Raw genomic sequence first — 21,928 nt, forward strand, 5'->3', positions numbered from 1 at the left:
ATATATATATATATATATATATATATATATATACACATACTAGAAAATAATTCAACATCTCAAAACAGATTCACACAAACTGCAAAAGGAAGTAAAATATAACAGTAAAGAAAATAAATGAATAATATATTAAATAGAAAAATATACTTAAACATCTCAAGACAGAGATAATAATACCAGGTGAAGTGAGAGAAGAATTTTTACATTTATGATCGGACAATATATGGTAGATACAACTATTTCAAAATCTGGAATCTGAGGCTCCAAAGAAATCAAATATTGAGAAAATCGCTTTTAAAGTTGTTGTAAAGTAATTGTTTTTCATGATGCACATTAAAAATCAAAAATGAAGTTTTGCTATATTTATAACAGGAAACGGACAAAATATCAAAATATCGATCTCGATATCCTAATAATTGTTTGGCATAAAAGCAAAAACCTATCTTTTCGACCCATGCAGTGTATTGTTATCTATCGCTACAAATGCACGTAAATAAAAAGATGGCAAAACTCACTACTTTCTCATACGAGTCAGTGTTTACCTTCCATGGCGTACTTCATATCCTGAGCAAACATGTTCCCACATCACCTCCAAGCTGATCTTTCCCTACGCTCAGCTCCTGAGGAAACCTGCCGGAGGAACACAGCCTCGCTTAAACAACTCGCTTTTCTTTCGCGCAGTACTCTAACCACGCTAAGGATCGATCTGGAACGGCTTAAAGCCCTTCGTGTCTCACTGGTTCAAGCAGGGCGGTAGGAGTTCTTGTCCTCTCTATAATAGAAACAATGAGGGTGATGAGTTTGGACCAGAAGTCCAGGTTCTTGATACTGGCCCCTGCTCTTCGGGAGGAACCGTCTTCGACTGGATGTGAATACAGACAAGAGAGCACTTGAACATCACAAACAGACCTTCTTCCATCAGCATTTTTACAAACAATCATACAAGTGCACTTTGATTCTAGCAATTACTATTTATTTTATTATTAAAGATCGTGGTTTTTTAAATTCATTTTTAAATATAATTAGATACATGCTAATAATAACAGCACAAGATAGGATTCAAGTACAACAGGACTAAAACACGACAAGTGAGTATCTGAATAATAAATAATATGATATGATAAAGCGTAATCAATAAAATATAATACAATGAAACATCTCAAAACCTCAAAGTACAACAGAACTACTAGAGCAGCATTAGAAAAGGTAAGAAAAAGGTTTTAAAATATTTAAATTTAATTATATATATATATATATATATATATATATATATATATATATATATATATATATATATATATATATATATATATATATAATTTATTAATTATATTTATTTATTAATTTATTAATATTAATTAATATTTATTAATTTATATATATATATATATGATTTTAAGACTACAACAGAACTAAAAATGTAGCATTGGAAAAAAGTTAAGAGAGAAAAAGGGTTTTAAAAGATTAAATAAACAAAATTCATTAAATAAATATATTATTATAACATAATATTATATAAATATAAAATTAAACATTTTAAGACAGTGATGCAAACAAACATCAAATTACAGCAAAGTAAAAAAATAAGGGGAAAAAAGGGAAAATAAGTTGAATTTGGGAACCCCATTGGCAGATATTTGGAGAAACACTATTTACTTTTATTAGATTTTTCAGAAAACAAGACTTCTTATTAATGCCATTTTGTATATTAAACATATCTTGACTTAAGTATGTTTACATATTTCTCTCCATTTTTAGAAATATGTTGTAGTTTCTTCTAGTAGTGCAGCTCAAACTGGCAATTAAAATAATTATGCAGAGAGCATGCAAGAATGCTTCCTGCGTCTAGGTCCCATTATCATCTCAGATCTGCACGCACACACACACACACCTCACACACACACACACACACACACACACACACACACACACACACACACACACTCACACACACACACACACACACACACACACACACACACACACACACACACACACACACACTCACACACACACACTCACACACACACACACACACACACTCACACACACACACACACACACACACACACACACACACACACACACACACACACACACACACACTCACTCACACACACACACTCACACACACACACACACACTCACACACACACACACACACACACACACACACACACACCACACACACACTCACACACACACACACACACACACACACACACACACACACACACACACACACACAGACACACACACACAGGGACACACACACACACACACACACCAGGGACATCCGGTCAGTGCTGCAGTTATGAGGTGTCAAAAACCCCAGACGCGTCTTCAATCTTACTAATAAAGTTCTGCAGTGGAAGAGCAGAGAGAGCGAGAGCGAGAGGGATAAACACACGTCACACTGCGCTTCTTCTCCATTCATAACTGCCACAGAACCTCCACCATAATCAATATTTCATTTTCCATGAGAAGAACTTCTACGCTGGCGCTCCTGAATGTGAATTACTAAGCAGCAACGAAGAGACAAACACAAACTCATTCAGTCCAGCGTGATGCTCTCGCTCAAACCAAAGTTTTCAGAAGAACATTCAAAGTTGAAAAGTTCACAACAACGGAAACTTTTCAATAGAACACTCAGAAGCGTAAAGGTCCAAAACTTTTCAAAAGTTCCAATAGAACATTCAAAAGTTTAAAGTTCAAAATATTTAAAAGCTCAAAACATCTTAAAGTTTCCAAACAGAACATTCAGAAGTTTAAAAGTTCAAAGTAATATATATATATAAACTAAAATAATTTAAAAGACCATAAAAATAAACTGTTAAAATGTAGAATTAACTAATTGTTAATTAATTGTTATATTGTAACCCTAACCTAACCTAACCTAACCAAACCCTAACCTAACCTAACCTAACCTAAACCTAAACCCTAACCTAACCTAACCTTAACCCTAACCTAACCAAACCAACCTAACCTAACTCTAACCTAAACCTAACCTTAACCTAACTCTATCCCTAACCTAACTCTAACCTTAACCCTAACCTAACCTAACTCTAACCTAACCTAAACCTAACCTTAACCTAAGCTAACCTAACTTAACCCTAACCCTAACCCTAACCTAACTTAACCCTAACATAACACAACCCTAACCTAACCTAACCTAACCTAACCCTAACCTAACCATAACCCTAACCATAACCCTAACCATAACCTATCCCTAACCTAACCTTAACCTGAACTAACCTAACCATAACCATAATCTAACCTAACCTTACCTAACCTAACCATAACCTAACCTAACCATAACCCTAACCCCAACCTAACTTAACCTAACCTAACCTTAACCTGAACTAACCTAACCTAACCTAACCATAACCCTAACCTCAACCAAACCCCTAACCTAACCATAACCCTAACCTAACCTAACCAAACCCTAACCTAACCTATCCCTAACCTAACTTAACCCTAACCTAACCTTAACCTGAACTAACCTAACCTAACCTAACCTAACCCTAACCTAACTTAACCCTAACCTAACCTTAACCTGAACTAACCTAACCTAACCTAACCTAACCATAACCCTAACCTAACCATAACCCTAACCTAACCTAACTTAACCCTAACCTAACCTTAACCTGAACTAACCTAACTCTAACCTAACCTAACCATAACCCTAACCTAACCTAATCTAATCTAACCTAACCTAACCCTAACCTAACCTAACCTAACCTAACCCAACCTAACCTAACCTAACCCTAAACCTAACCTAACCCTAAGCTAACCTAACCTAACTTAACCCTAACATAACATAACCCTAACCTAACGTAACCTATCCCTAACCTAACCTAACCCTAACCTAACCTAACCTAACCTAACCTAACCTAACCCTAACTCTAACCTAAGCTAACCTAACCTAACCTAACTTAACCCTAACCTAACCTTAACCTGAACTAACCTAACCTAACCTAACCTAACCTAACCTAACCTAATCTAATCTAACTAACCTAACCTAACCTAACCCTAAACCTAACCTTAACCCTAAGCTAACCTAACCTAACTTAACCTAACATAACATAACCCTAACCTAACGTAACCTATCCCTAACCTAACCCAAACCTAACCTAACCTAACCTAACCTAACCTAACCCTAAACCTAACCTTAACCTAAGCTAATTCCTAACCTAACCTATCCCTAACCTAACCTTAACCTAACTTAACCCTAACATAACACAACCCTAACCTAACCTAACCTAACCCTAACCTAACCATAACCCTAACCTATCCCTAACCTAACCTTAACCTAACTTAACCCTAACATAACACAACCCTAACCTAACCCTAACCTAACCTAACCTAACCTAACCATAACCTAACCTAATCCCTAACCTAACCTTAACCTGAACTAACCTAACCTAACCTAACCATAACCATAACCCCCAACCTAACCTAACCTAACTTCTAACCCTAACCTAACCCTAACCTAACCTAACTACAACCATAACCTAACCTAACTAACCTAACCACAACCATAACCTAACCTAACTTAACCTTAACCTAACTCAAACCTGAACTAACCTAACCTAACCTAACCATAACCCTAACCAAACCCTAACCTAACCAAACCCTAACCTAACCATAACCCTAACCTAACCTAACCAAACCCTAACCTATCCCTAACCTAACTTAACCCTAACCTAACCTTAACCTGAACTAACCTAACCTAACCATAACCCTAACCCTAACCTTACCTAACCTAACCATAACCATAACCCTAACCTAACCCTAACCTAACCCTAACCTAACCTAACCTAACCTAACCCTAAACTAACCTTAACCTAAGCTAACCTAACCTAACTTAACCTAACATAACATAACCTAACCTAACGTAACCTATCCCTAACCTAACCTAACCCTAACCTAACCTAACCCAACCTAACCTAACCCTAAACCTAACCTTAACCCTAAGCTAACCTAACCTAACCTATCCCTAACCTAACCTTAACCTAACTTAACCCTAACATAACATAACCCTAACCTAACCTAACCTAACCCTAACCTAACCATAACCCTAACCTATCCCTAACCTAACCTTAACCTGAACTAACCTAACCTAACCATAACCATAACCCTAACCTAACCTAACCTAACCTAACCTAACCATAACCCTAACTTAACCCTAACCTAACCTAACCATAACCATAACCCTAACCTAACCTAACCCTAACCTAACCATAACCATAACCCTAACCTAACTTAACCCTAACCTAACCTTAACCTGAACTAACCTAACCTAACCTAACCTAACCATAACCCTAACCAAACCCTAACCTAACCAAACCCTAACCTAACCATAACCCTAACCTAACCAAACCCTAACCTAACCTATCCCTAACCTAACTTAACCCTAACCTAACCTTAACCTGAACTAACCTAACCTAACCATAACCCTAACCCTAACCTTACCTAACCTAACCATAACCATAACCATAACCATAACCCTAACCTAACCCTAACCTAACCCTAACCCTAACCCTAACCTAACCTAACCTAACTTAACCCTAACCTAACCTTAACCTGAACTAACCTAACCTAACCATAACCTAACCCTAACCTAACCCTAACCTATCTTTCTATTAAAAATCTATGCTTTCTCAATGCAATCTCAGGTATGTGTAACAGAAGTATTCAGGTATGGAAAACAGTAATCAAATCAAGTGTTCAGTGTATAAATGAAACATAGATTATTCCTAGATTATTAAGGTTACCAGAAGTTATTCAGTCAAGAGCGGTGTATGATTTTCTCCCATAAACTTCCTGCGTTTTTATTTCTACAGCTCATACAGCTCACAGAAAACACACACACACACACACACCGGGTCGTTCTGGTATTCCCGGCTGTAGAGCTCATGGCAGTTATTAAAGATGTACTCGTAGGTCGAGTTGAGACACGCTTTCACACAGTCTTTAACGACTTGACTCGCTCTCGGAGGACTCTGCAGCTCCTGGACCTGAAAAACACACACAACAGAGATTCATCTCACCATCAGATGCACACTTAAGACGTTCAAAAACACCGTCAAAAACACGAACACAAAGAAACAAAAAGAAAAACTACCCACAAAGCATGCCATTAAATGATTTAAGATCTATCTACCAGTGGAAAAAAAACTAAATGTATGAATATATTACTAGTTTTATCTTACGTTATGCGATAATTATGCTGCAGTTTAAGGGTTGCTCTTTTGCATTTATCTAATTATTATTTATTGATTTGTGACTGGTCATAATGACGATTTCTGAAAAGCTGAATATATAATCTTTCCATTAAAGCACGGCTTGTTATGAACGGACGATATTTGATACAACTATTAAATCTGCATTTATACCTGCGCTTACGTGAAAATCTGCAATACGAGGGTGCAAAGAAAAATCGAAATATTGAGAAAACGGCCTTTAAAGTTCTGAACAATGCATATTAATAATCACAAATGATACATTTATTGGTGGGAAGTTTATCAAATATCTTCATAGAACATGACCCTTACTTAATGATTTTTGGCATAAAAGAAAAACGTATTATTTTGTCCCATGCAATATATATTTTTGTCTGCTGCTACAAATACAGCCGTGCAACTCCAGACACATATTATTTAACGTTATTTTTCAGTGAGCTGCAGATTAATTATAATGCACGTGATAAAACGTGACGTTTGCAAACAAACTCTCCGTACGTCATGAAACGATCAAAGGTCTACGAGCAGAACCAACCTTCATCCTAAAGAAAGTGATGCTGGTCAGAAGATCTACGGTGGACTTCAGGTCCTGCAGCCTCTCAGGACTGCTAGCTGGGAAGTTATTCTGAGAGAAACACAGTTGTTCAGTACACACAGAGCGCGGCGTACAGCGGCGCATCACTGAACACGTGAACGTACTCTGTACATAGAGAGGTCTATCCTCAGGGAGTTGTGCAGCTGATCCAAAAGCTTCACGGAGCGCTCTTTCTGCACAAAAAAAGACATGCATTTCAAATAAAAATGATAGGGCTGATAAATACGCCTTATTTCGTATCGAAATGCTTTAGTGTTTTGTATTTTTTGATGCAGACCTCCGTACGTGTAGTTGGGTTAATACTTTTTGACAAATTATTTTGCTACTTTCTGATTATGCTTTCAATAACTATTCAATAACCGCTAAACTCTCAGTCACCAGCTGTGCATAGGCGTTAATCAATACATATATGATTGCTGAATATTGTGCCCTAATTGAAGGCCAAGTGAAGTATTTTTAGCAATTACAGTAGTTTATCGTAATGCGTGGCATGGTTGCGGTATGTTGCCGTTTTTTCTGATACACTTAAAATTAAGCTATCCAGCATTTTACTGTAAAACGCATTTTAATGTATGCACGTAAAGTTTGCGGCAAGATCGTTTCATGCGCATTCACCAATCAAAAATACAGTAAAAACAGTGAAATATTATCACGATTTAAAACGATTGCTTTCTGTGTTAATATATTGTAAACCGTAATTTATTTCTGTGCATTTTGAGCATCATTAATCCAGCCTTCAGCATCACATCATCCAAGCGACATTATTTTTAATTTATATATGCACAATATGTTTTGCGGAGACGGTAACACATTTAATTTTTCAGCATTCCCGAATGAATAATAGGTTAAGAAAATGCAAATAGCAATCTTTTGCGATTCAATGCGGCTTTGAGGAACGAAGGAGGTGTTTCGCAGGCGATGTAGTGTTTCTGAAAGCCGGACGGACCCCGAAGTTGGAGGCGGCGAAGCGGTCGGAGGCAGACACGCTGTTGGTGGACTGGGTGGTGTAGCGTAGTAGGCGTTGATGTTGGCCAGAAGCGTGCTCATGACCGCAGGGACACCCGGACACATGTACTTCGACGACAGACACGCAAAATGCCTGAACACAAACACAGAGGACCGGGTTACCCAAGAGCAGTTATTACAGCAGATCCCTGTTCAATAAGAGGTCTACGATGTGATTCGTAAATTAGAAAAAAGCATGTTTTATGATAAACGTAACGGTCATCTAATTGAACCTATATATATATATAACTCTTAAGATAAATCTTTGCACAATGCACGTAATTTTCAGCTAAAATCGCATTTTTTTACCGTGATACAAATCATTTTCATCTAAAACTCATTTGTAATGAACTAAAAGCATCACAATGATGACTAACTAATAATTTTCATTCAGCTAAAATATTTACTAGAAATGATTATACTAGTTAACATGACAAAAAGCTTTTAATCCTAATCTTGAGCACGACGCAATTCATTTTCATCTAAAATCCGTCCCACAATAAACAGTAAAAGGAATATTTAACCAGAAACCTTTCTACTTAACTAAATGAATAAAGTTGGAATAAAGTTCTAATTTGAATGTTTTCCAATTTTACTTTAAGCTTTAATTAAAGTTCTATTTTTTGTACACATCCCTAGTTTTTAGTAATATGGTAATATTACTTGTATTTCAGGTTTAGTTATTTTAGCACATGGAAGTAAACTGAATTCACGTTTTCTCGAAATAAAGCGTAAATAAAGTTATATCAGACTAATATGGGCTACCCTGCTTTACAAGATATTGGCATCGGCTTTCGAAAAAAAAACCCATTTTGCTTGGCCACTTATACATTTATATTTATACTTATATTTATATATATTAGCTGTGCTCGTAAAATATACATGCAGAATGTGCAACATCTTTAACAATTTGAACAGAACAAGAGGGATCATGAAAACGGCATGTTATTGTTTATTTAAAGCTGTCCTGAATAAGATACTTCACATCACGGATGTTTATATTATATATATATATATATATATATTCAACACGAGACCAAATAATAATCAGATTTTTTTTCCCAAGAGAGAAAGTTGAACACTCTTACACTGAGATACAGAAGAAGTTAGACTGTTTAATATTAAAAACTAAATAACTGACATTCAAATCAACTCTTCTCTCCACTTTCCTGGCTGTAGATATATATATATATATATATATATATATATATATATATATATATATATATATATATATATATATATATATAAATAAATAAATAAATATATATATATATATATATATATATATATATATATATATATATATTTTTTTTTTTTAATTAATTTATTATTATTATTATTATTATTATTTATTTTATTTATACTTAGGTTGTTTTGAAGGGGTTTCCAACCGGATGCAACGCAACAAAGCTTTTCTTTTTATTCATGTAATTTTTTTGACAATAAACAACATGGGATTCTTTTTTTTTTTTTCTTCTTTTTGTATTATTTTCAGCGCATAACGCAGGAACGGCACACAAAATATGAGTGACAATCTCAGGTGCGACACGCGCTTCGTTCAACGCTTAAAAAGTATTTAAATGCAATTTCGCCTAACCTCAAATCTTCAAAATGATCTAAAGCAAACTTGTACGTTAAAAATTCAGCGGTGATCTCATTTTCAATTTCAATCAGCAAAAACCCTGCCGAGAAAATCCTACACAAAGGCACTGAAATCTGATTTCTTCCTCCTGTCTTGTATGTTTCCTGTTAGAGAGTCTCCTGCTTACGTCATGGCCTGATAGATGGACTCCACTCCGTATCTCATGGCGAACTCGTCCCACGATCTCCTGCCGCCTCGTCAGGCACACTTTCAGGCGTCATCTCCTTTGGCGTCAGGGATCTTCACCACGCCGCTGTTCTGCTTCTCTGTGGTGTAGTGGAAGATGTGCTGCACGGCATCATGGGAAGAGGACACACCGGTTCAGTTCTACTTTCCAGCACGCTTAATATCAATAAAAACATTTATTTAAGCTAAAACTTCTTGCTAAAAACACACTTCTTCTTTATATATATTTTTATATTTTATATATATATATATATATATATATATATATATATATATATATATATATATATATATATTTTTTTAATTTTTTTTTTTTTTCTATTTTGACGCTGGAAAAACATTAAAAACATTTCACTGCATGTCGTACCATGTATGTATGTGCATGTGACAAATTAAAAATTAAAAATCATGTGAAAAAATAAATACAGAAAGTTGAATTACTAACTTAAAACAAATGAAAGCTAAAACTGAAATAAATAAAAAAATGCACATAAATAAATTACGAAAAATTATATAATAGACACGAAAAACATCATATAAAAATAAAGCTTATTGATCATTTTAATAAAAACCACAATAATATATAATTAATACTAAATAAACCCTCAATGAAAGTGAGGAAATGCAAAATGAACAGAACCGCAGACAATTAGAAATATTAGCGCTGTCAAATAATTAATCAAAATTAATTGCATTCAAAATAATACGTTTTTGGTTACATACTAAATTTGAGTATACTGTGTGTATTTATTATGTATATATACAAACAGATGCATGCATATATTTGATGAAAATAGGTTATGGTTATATATTTCATATATTTATATATGTATAAATAAAAAAAAAATATATATATTTTTCAGAAGAAAAACTTTTATTTTGGATGTGATTAATTGCTTGACAGCACTAGAAAAATTGAGATATAATTAAAATAATTAATATAATTAAGATTAATATACAGCTTTGAAGCAATGAGATTTCAGAGTTCAAAAAATATAAATCAATAAACACTTTATCCCAAAAGAGATAAAAATTGGTTCTTGCTGCAGCCCTCAACATTTGATTTTATGACTGGATGGATTTATCTTCACCTAAAATATAACATCTTTATATTGTAAGAATGTTAAAACGTTTCCTTGTTGCGATCGTGAAGTTATTCTTAGGTTACAAAAACTTTTCTTAAAACACATAAATCTAATTTTTCTATTTGTTTTTGTTTTTCTAAAAATGTTACAATTTTATTAAGGATAATTCATTTCCATTTTGCTTGCGGTCCTGTCTCTTTATTAAGAGCGCTATTTAAAAGTTACAAAAAATAAATAAATCTAAGAACATTGATCAAATAACATCATAAGGGAATGATTTCCGGTGTTATGAGGACTTATTGCAAACGCGAACGTTACTCAAACATTACTTCGAAAGCATTCCGTCAGACTTTAATGCGAGCGTGAGGATGCATGCAAAAACATCGATTATATCCGAACATAATCTTTATATGTGATCCTGGAGCGCAAAAGCAATAGCCAAAAACACACCGCATGGCTCAAAATGATGCATTTTGCTTTTTTGATGAGTGGCACGCATTGCTAAGGCGCTTCTCTCATCGTTTAGATTCATGCATCAATAGGAAGCTTATTTATTCAAGAGAAACGCTTCCAGAAGCGTGTTTCGGGGACGTACCTCATGCAGGCAGGTGTACTGAACGTGGTACGGAGCCACGGTCTCCTCTCCCTTGATCTCCACGCTGATGTGCATGCGGATCGCTCCGGACACGGCCGACTTATCCGTGCGCTTGTCTGCTCAGAGAGAAAGAGGGAAGCTGGTCATTCGTCCCGGCTCGCGTTCGCAGAGACACTAAACAAGCAGGCAGCGACGCGGACGCACCGAGGTTGTACCAGACGTCCATTTCTCCGCTCAGCGTCCGCACTTCAATGATGGTCTGTCCCAGAAAATCGTCCGACTCCCGCTTGAACCTCTGCTTCACGCGAGACTTGATATCGCTGTCCTCGTCCCAGACGCGCGCACCTTTATCCGGTCCGAAGAGTTATGACACTCGCTGGAACAGCACAGACACGACCCGGTTATCAGCTTTCATTAAAACGTCGCTTACTTGAGATTAAACCCTTAAAAACATCTTTAGGATCTTTATTCAAATAAAATAAAGTTGACCCGAGATGAAATAATAAAAAAAAAAGATACTTCTCGTTTTCATTTAGCATAAATTGAACACCCAAAACTAAAATAAATATATGCAAAAACTATTAATGCAAAAATTAATCTAAAATTAAAATGTAAAAATAATTTAAAATATTAATTGAAACTAATAATATCTGAATATTTATATATTATACTAAATATACAAAATAATATACTAAAGTAGCCTGCTCGGGAAAACAAAACCTAAAAATACGTATTTAAAAATGCTGGGGTACTAAAATAACTAAAACAATGTGAAATAAAATACTAAACAATATAGAGTACAAAAAAAAATAATACAAGATACAAAACATTTTCATTACTTCAAATAAAAACGCATATTTCTCACTTTCATTTAGCATAAATTGACTGTACTGAAATAATACCCAAAACTAAAATAAATATATACAAAACTTTTAAAGCAACAAAAATGACTTAAAAATTAAAATGCAGAAAAAACAATCTAATTTAAAATATTAATTGAAACTAATAATATCTCAATATTTATATATTATACTAAATATACAAAATAAAATAAAATAAAATAATTTAAAAACCTAATTAAAAGTAACCCTGTTTAAACAGCAACGTGAAATAAAAACTACTAAAGCTTTATAAACAATATAGCGTTGAAAATAAAGAAATAATACAAATAATACAAGAAATAATACAAAATATACTACATTTTCATTACTTCAAATAAAAATAAAGTTTACCCAAAACAAACTAAATATAAAATAAAAACAAATTACATTACATAATAATTTTCATTTAGCATAAATTGACTGTACTAAAATAATACCCCAAACTAAAATAAATATATACAAAAACTATTAAAGCAACAAAACGACTTAAAAATTAATCTAAAATTAAAATACGGATAATTTAAAATATTAATTAAAACTAATAATCTCAATATTTACATACTATACTAAATATACAAAAAATAATATACTAAAGTAAAACGAAAAAAACAAAAACCTGAAAAATACGTATTTAACAACGTAAAAAACTCAAATAATAAAAACAACGTGAAATAAAAGCTTTATAAACAATATAGAAAAAAATAAAATAAAAAAAGAAAAAATGCAAATACAAAATAAAGAAATAATACAAATAATACAAGAAATAAAAAAGAAAGAAATATGACAAACACGCAACAATGTTACTTAAATCCTTAAAATTTGAAAGAAAACAAATGAATAATAATAATAATAGCAGTACAAATAACGTTTCATTGCGTAAAATAGCAATGCTTACAACTTTTTTCCCTTAGTAATAAACTGCACTTCTGAATCATTCATAACAGGATAGGTTTGATTTATTATTGTAATAAAGCTATTTTTCAAGTACATCAAAACCTTACAAAGTACTTTCTTAAGAAAGCGAATAAGCAGACGTTTGCTTCTTCTCGGGTTCACTCACAAGTGAAAGCTCTCGTCCCAGATGGGGTTGAGATTGCCGTAGATGGTCTTGGTCCTCTTCTTGGTCTTGCCCACCTGCACCGTGACGTAGGGGTCGCTCGAACCCGTCTTATCCTTCGCCTGCAGACCCTGAGCGCAGTCCACTGGAAAGACGGAGAGAAGAAAGCCTTTAGGTATTTTTCATTCCACATCCTCCGCTAAAAGGATTGAGGCCAGATCTATTTTGTTCTTGATGATAATCACTGTAGTGGTGATCACAGCATAGCTCTTTTTTATTTTAGCTTCGTTATTACAAATACGACGGCACAGAAAAAGCTGTAGAGTGCTTAAAACATTAAAGCGCCGTTGTTTTTAGCACAGAGTGTTATTTACAGAGAATATGTAGCTGATATGTATCATCGAATTAATTTTGCATGCAAAGATCGCAACATCGTCCGAAATTATCGCGATTATGACTTTTGTTGCCATAGAAACGTACAAATGAAGAGCATTTAGGACGTTTAATTGCTTTTCGGAGCACTGGGATCGCTAGACAAGAGCTTGGGTCAAACTACATCGAAAAAGAAAGTGCAGAATAAGTCGACTGTACTAGTTGTGCTAGTTTGTAGTTGTGCTAGTTGTGCTAACTGGTTTGGCCTGGTTTGCTCAGAAGTACCTGTGATGCTGATTTTGGCCGACCACTTGGACGTCCCGTCCAGAACGCTCTGCTTGATTTGTTTCATCTGCGTCCCGTGGCTGGCCTTGGGAACGTCGAACACTTCCTGGATCAGCTCGAAGATCTCGGGCTTGTTGCGCTCGCGGATCTTCATGCGGTCCTTCAGGACCATGATGATGTTCTGCGTTCGGTCTTCGGCGCCGTGCTTCGAGCTCTTCTCCGCCGCTCCTGAACATCGCATTTAGGATTAAAACATTTAACGATCGGATAAAAACACACCGATTAATGTCGACTATGTACAGTTTATTACCAAACTCTTCTGGAATGCATTTAAACATGTTTATTGTACTAAACAATAATTCTTCATTTTTTCCAGATTATTTTTATTATTTATCATTACATTATCATTACGAATAAACAAGATAGTTCATGTTCAGTTTATTAATGAATTCTTATTAAATGCATTTAAAAATAAAACGTTTATTTTTTAACAAATTAAATTATTGATATTTATTTATTAGCATTATTTTAATGACTAAACAAAATTGATAGAGAAATTTAAAAAATTATTACTGACCTCCTCTTATTAAATTTATTTAAAAATAAATTATTTAAAACTATAATTATCTAATATAATTATTTACTTCAATTTATATTTATTGATATTTACTATATTTATTTATTGATACAATAATGCCTAAACAACATGCTCTGTTCAGCTTACTACTATTATTGAATGCTTTTTAAAAATAAATTTGATAAAAATGATTATTTAAATATATAAAATATATAAATGTGTATATAAATATATATATATATATATATATATATATATATATATATATATATATGTGTGTGTATATATATATATATATGTAAATATATATATATATATATATATATATATATATATATATAAAATAAATAATTATTTGTATTTATTTCATATTATATTGATTGTTATTTATTATATTTATTACTTATAATTATTTTAATGCCTAAACAACATACTCTGTTCAGTTTACTATTATTATTGAATGCTTTTTAAAAATAAATTTGATAAAAATGATTATTTAAATATATTAAATTTTATATATGTATATATATATATATATATATATATATATATATATATATATATATATTTTTAAATAAATAATCATTCGTATTTATTTCATATTATATTCATTGTTATTTATTATATTTATTACTTATAATTATTTTAATGACTAAACAATATACTCTATGTTCAGTTTACTACTGCACTTAAACATTTAAACAATTAAAACAACATTAAACAATTTAAAACAATTATTATTCAGATGTTCAATTTCATGATATATATTCACTACTTATAAATTATGTATTTTTTTTATTTGCATCTCTCCACTCGTCACCAATCACAACCTCATATAACTTATTTTTAAAAATGTAAATAATTCAAATAATGTAAATTGCGAAAATGTTTCCTATACGCGTGATTATGGAATTATAATAAAGGTATTCAATAATTGCAATTATTAACTATTTTTGAAATGATCAAATTAGGTTTCCATGAAGGTTAAGAAATAACCCATTGCAATCAAACTGCATTAAAAATACATATTTAAAAATACATATATAAATCATACTACAATAATAATGTTTACAATTACAGTGCATTGGTGCACTATTTTCCTATTTTCCATACCAAGTCAATTTTAAGACGTTACATAAAAGACAAAAGTCTCCAAGTGCCACTTGAAAGGATCTCGGGGCGTTTTTTTCGGGCGCCTAAGTGCAGGTTCAGTCATTTCGCAAAGCCATTACAGCGAAAAGACTGAAGCCATTTCAAAGGGCATGCTAAAATCCGTTCCTACGTCACACAACGCAAGCAGCGGAGTCTCACTCTGCAGGCAGTCGGCGTTCAGCAGGTCCTGGCACTTCTCGTGGCATTTGACGCCGCACTCGGAGCAGCGCATGCCCTGCCGGGCGATGCCCCACAGCAGCCCCTCGCACTCGTAGCAGTAGGTGGGCGTCGTGGCCGTCCAGACCTCGAAGTTGTGCGGCGTGGTGCAGGAGATGGGGTAGATCAGAGCCTGCAGCGTCTTCTTATACACGTGACTCTTCTGCACGAGCACAAACACACCAGCGCTACTTGTGCGTACGACATATTCTTTATCTGTTTAGCCACTTATCCTGCATCTTATTCAAGTGATAGGAAACAAATGAGCGTTCGGTCAGAGGTGTTCCACAAGGTTCAGTGTTGGGTCCGCTTTTATTTATTAATTATATGCCGCCCTGGACTACAATATATGTGTTACGTGTGTTGAATTTCATCACATGGAAGCTGATTAAGTAACCTTTCCATTGATGTCTGGTTCGTTAGGATAGGACTGCAAAACATATTGAGAAAATCACAGAATGAAGCGATGCACATTACTCGGTACTTCAGCTGTAATATTTAGATGTTATTTTAATATTTTATTTACAGCATTATAGTCAAAAATATTTGTCATATTTTTTGTTGTTGTTCAGCAGGGTTTTATGATAAAAATAAAATATATTATAAATTTATTTATTTAAAATTTTAGTCATTTCAGTATTTAAACTGTAATATTTAGGTGCTTTTTTAATATTTACAGCATTATAGTCAAAAATATTTGTCATATTTTTGTTGTTGTTCAGCAGGGTTTTATGATAAAAATAAAATATATTATAAATTTATTTATTTAAAATTTTAGTCATTTCAGTATTTAAACTGTAATATTTAGGTGCTTTTTTAATATTTACAGCATTATAGTCAAAAATATTTGTCATATTTTTTGTTGTTGTTCAGCAGGGTTTTATGATAAAACTAAAATATATTATAAATTTATTTATTTAAAATTTTAATCATTTCAGCATTTAAACTGTAATATTTAGGTGTTATTTTAATATTTTATTTACAGCATTATAGTCAAAAATACTTGTCATATTTTTTGTTGTTGTTCAGCAGGGTTTTATGATAAAATAAAATATATTATAAATTTATTTATTCCAAGTTTTAGTTATTTCAGTATCTAAACTGTAATATTTAGATTCTATTTTATTTTTTTAATTACAGCATTATAGTCAAAAATATTTGTTGTATTTTTTCTTGTTGTTCAGCAGGGTTTTATGATAAAAATAAAATATATTATAAATGTATTTATTTCAAGTTTTAGTCATTTCCGTATTTAAACTGTAATATTTAGGTGCCATTTTATTTTTATTTACAGCATTATAGTCAAAAATATTTGTCATATTTTTTGTTGTTGTTCAGCAGGGTTTTATGATAAAAATAAAATATATTTAAAATGTATTTATTTCAAGTTTTAGTCATTTCCGTATTTAAACTGTAATATTTAGGTGCCATTTTATTTTTATTTACAGCATTATAGTCAAAAATATTTGTCGTATTTTTAGCTGTTGTTTTAGTTCCTACGTTTAACAATTATTGGAAAAATGTTGCAATGATACCAAACCTAAAACACATTTTTAATTTAGAGTTTGTCACTTACCAGCTCCTCATTGTTGAGCGTGCTAGAGGCCATAGCAGACGTGATCCCAGCCTTACGGGAGTTCTGCACCAGAGACTGAACAAACACAAGACATACAGAGCGAATGAACAAAACCCAGTCATCAGCTCACATCTTTATAAGAAATCTCAAGAGACTTATAAATCACTAATAACTGCATCATTAGCCAAAAACCACATATGCAGATCCTTACCATAGCCTGAGTCCAGACAGCAGAGGCGAAGAAAACAAGACAAAAACTGTTATTCATTTCATTGCTCTTAAAAAAGAAACTAAAAACCAGTCAAAAGAATGCAAAACAATGCAATGAAACACTGATACCGTACATGCATTGTAAGCATTACTTATCACTTACTAAGGGGCTTGTTTTACTTTACACTAGGGTGATTTTTAATTATTAGATAATCTGGGACTGATTTTGTAGCGCACTACGATTTGCGATTGCAGACCAATTCCTACTGAAACGCTCAGGATCCAGTAAAGCAGTCGGCGTTAAGATCTCACCAGATCTCTGACCAGAGGAATGGTCTTCCTCTTCCTCAGATCAGGCATGCTGTCGATGCTGTACAGCGCTCCGCCCATCCTGGAGAAACAGACACGGTCATGAGCATAACGTTGCATGCAAATAACTACCAGAGAATCCCATCCATTCACCGCCTCAGCGTCAACAGCATAACCTGCACGCCTTGAAATAATTACCGTTAACCTTCACTCACGTGATGGCGTGCATCTGGCATTTGGCAGATGTTTTTAACCGTTGCACTGAATTATTACTTCATGCATTCCTTAAAACGATCATTTTCAGAAGTCTGAGGAATTAGAGACTTGAGCGTGTGAGCGTACATTAAAAATAAAATATATTATACATTTATTTATTACAAGTTTTAGTCATTTCAGTATTTAAACTGTAATATTTAGGGGCTATTTTATTTTTATTTGCAGCATTATAGTCCAAAATATTTGTCACATTTTTTGTTGTTGTTCAGCAGGGTTTTATGATAAAAATAAAATATATTTTAAATTTATTTATTTCAAGTTTTAGTCATTTCAGTCAATCAGAATGCAAACAATGTATTTAAACTGTAATATTTAGATGTTATTTTAATATTTTATTTACAGCATTATAGTCAAAAATATTTGTCATATTTTTTTGTTGTTGTTCAGAAGGGTTTTATGATAAAAATAAAATATATTATAAATTTATTTATTTCAAGTTTTAGTCATTTCCGTATTTAAACTGTAATATTTAGGTGTTATTTTTTTTATATTTACAGCATTATACTCAAAAATATTTGTCACATTTTTGTTGTTGTTCATCAGGGTTTTATGATAAAAATAAAATATATTTTAAATTTATTTATTTCAAATTTTAGTCATTTCAGTATTTAAACTGTAATATTTAGATGTTATTTTAATATTTTATTTACAGCATTATAGTCAAAAATATTTGTCACATTTTTGTTGTTGTTCAGAAGGGTTTTATGATAAAAATAAAATATATTATAAATTTATTTATTTCAATTTTTAGTCATTTAGGTATTTAAACTGTAATGGCAGATGTTTTTAACCATTGCACTGAATTATTACTTCATGCATTCCTTAAAACGATCATTTTCAGAAGTCTGAGGAATGCATCTGATTAGAGACTTGAGCGTGTGAGCGTACATTAGATCAGACTCACCCTCCTTTACCGAACCACAGCGACTGAGAGCCTGTTTCTCCTCGAGCCTGAGATAAAGACATAGAAAGAGAGGCAAAGAGAAATATTGAATTAGTTTTATGAAGCGACTACTTTCGATCGGAGTCTAAATGTTTTCTGCATTCAACACAAACACGGCAACACAGCAAGATTTACTACAACAAACCAGGGTTACTGTTCACTTCAACTAAAACCATCAACATTTAGTGAAAATAAAAGAAACATTGACTCCAAAAAAGTCTTTATGCATTCATTAGTGCTCTCAAACGATTAACTGCATCCAAAATAAAAGTTTTAGTTTACATACTATGTGTACTGTACTCTAATTTATTTTTCATGTATATATATATATATATATAAAAACACACACACATGCATGTATATATTATACTATATTATATAACTGAGTATTTTTATATTATATCAGCAGATATTTAATGTATATAAATACATCTGTATTATATATAGATGTATTTATATATACATGATAAATATACACAGTACACAATGTATATTATGTAAATATTTTGGATGTGATTAATCACAAATAATCGTTTGACAGTACTAATCTATAAATAAATTATATATATATATTTTTTTCTTTCCTCAATATATACAGTATATCTATCTATCTATATTTAAGATACACACACTCAATATATATATTATATATATATATATATTTATATATATATATATATATATATATATATATATATATATATATATATAAATAAATATATATATATATATATATATATATATATATTTAAACTATACAGACATTTATAAATTTAAAAAGACAACAACTCAAAAATAACTAAAACTTCATAACAATTTATATTCAACTAAAATTAAAAACAACAGAAATGTAAATTTATAATAGCACATCACTCAAAATAACACTGCAAAAATCCATTTTCTGTAAAACAACAGAATATCAGCCATTCACGATAAAAGTAAATATAGTAAAATTAAATAAAAATTATATAATTATATATATAATATTTTTATTTATATATATATATATATATATATATATATATATATATATATATATATATATATATATATATATATATATATTATAATATATATAAAAATTAAATATAGCATTTAACAAAATGTGCAATGTGTTTTAGCTATTTTACAACCAATTATTTTTATTAGAAAAATTATAAATAAAACTGGATGTTTATGCAGAAATATGCCAAACATTCTAAGATACATATCTTTTTTTTTTAACTGTAATGCAGCAATTTTGTGATTCACATTCATGTAATACAATTTTACGGTTACACCTATTAGTTGCCTATTAGCATGCATATCATATAAGACTATCCCTGATCATTACCTAAACTTAACAACTACCTTACTAACTATTAACAAGCAGCAAAGTAGGACTTTATTGAGGGAAAAGTCACAGTTTACAGTTTCCACTTCTAAAGCGTTACCGTAAACTTTAATGAATGACTTCCACCAACTATTTTAGCTTATATTGTTACGCACGCAATGCCTACACAAGTCAAAAACTTACACAAAAGCACCACAAAACGTTCACACCACCAACACCGGACCCACCTGACAGCCTCGTCCAATCATGGGTCATCTGAGCGAACATGCAAAACGCTAAAGCAATGAAAAGAGACTGGAAAGACGACAAAACGGTGGGATACAAACAGACAACAAAAAGATAAAGTGTCAACAGAATAACGCACACAAAAAAAGAAGCAGAGAGGACGTGGCAAAACTGCAAAGTAATCATGAGAGCGGTTAGAGTGCCGTTAGCATTAGCATGGTGTCTCGTCGCATTACAAGCACGGGCCGGAAAATAATGTGCGCGAAACATAAAAATAAATATCGTTCATAAGCCGCTTTTACCTCCAGAATGTGATGCATTTCTGAGTGAAACTGAGAGAAAATGAATGTGAGCTTGCAGCGATTCGTTTTAAATAGTGCTGTCAAACGATTAATCGCGACTAATCGTAAATAAACGTTTCTGATTACATAATATATGTGTACGGTGTGTTTTTACTATGTACATATAAACACACACACACAATATATATATATATATATATATATATATATATAGGAAATATTTACGTGCATATGCACGAATATTTTAAATAAATATATTTGTACTGATAAACGTTTTTCTTAAATATAAACGTGTGTGTTTGCATTTATATATTTATAAACGTAAACAGTACACACACAAGCGTCATGCAAGCGAAAACATTTACCTGGATGCGATTAATCATTTTACAGCACTAGTTTTAAGTGAAAAGTTAAAAAGACAAGCGTATTTTCCCTCGTGAAGTAACGTGAGCCAAAACCTCGCGACAAGTAAACCGGTCGGTTGTGATTTCCTGCATTCATGCTGATTTCAAGCGTTTGAATTTCTGTGTAATCAATGCAATAAACTGTATCTGGGTCCAGCAATAGTTGGATAGTATTGACTTTCTAGCGACTTCCTACAGCCTCACCTCCTGTAACTGTTGCCGGACTTTCTCAAAGAGTCGTAGCCAGTTCTCCTTAGCTCTGACCGCGGGGTCCACCGGCTCCTTCGGCTCCTCCTTCACTGGTTCACTGCACAGACAAACCAGATTGTTTGCATCTATAATGCAACAGAATTAGTCCAACAATTCCCTGGACCTGTCTCTTGGATTCAGCCACACGCTGTTTAAAAACAGCTTTAGTAAATGTGTTTTTTTGGCTGAGCTCAAGCTCAAGGTG

General features: G+C 32.5%; 1 pseudogene; it reads right to left on the reverse strand.

Moving 5' to 3' along the window:
• Positions 1–21,928, reverse strand: part of LOC122335594 — a 64,162-nt pseudogene that overhangs the window by 7,092 nt on the left and 35,142 nt on the right.

The sequence above is a fragment of the Puntigrus tetrazona genome, unplaced genomic scaffold, assembly GCF_018831695.1.
Source record: "Puntigrus tetrazona isolate hp1 unplaced genomic scaffold, ASM1883169v1 S000000836, whole genome shotgun sequence".
Lineage (NCBI taxonomy): Eukaryota > Metazoa > Chordata > Actinopteri > Cypriniformes > Cyprinidae > Puntigrus > Puntigrus tetrazona.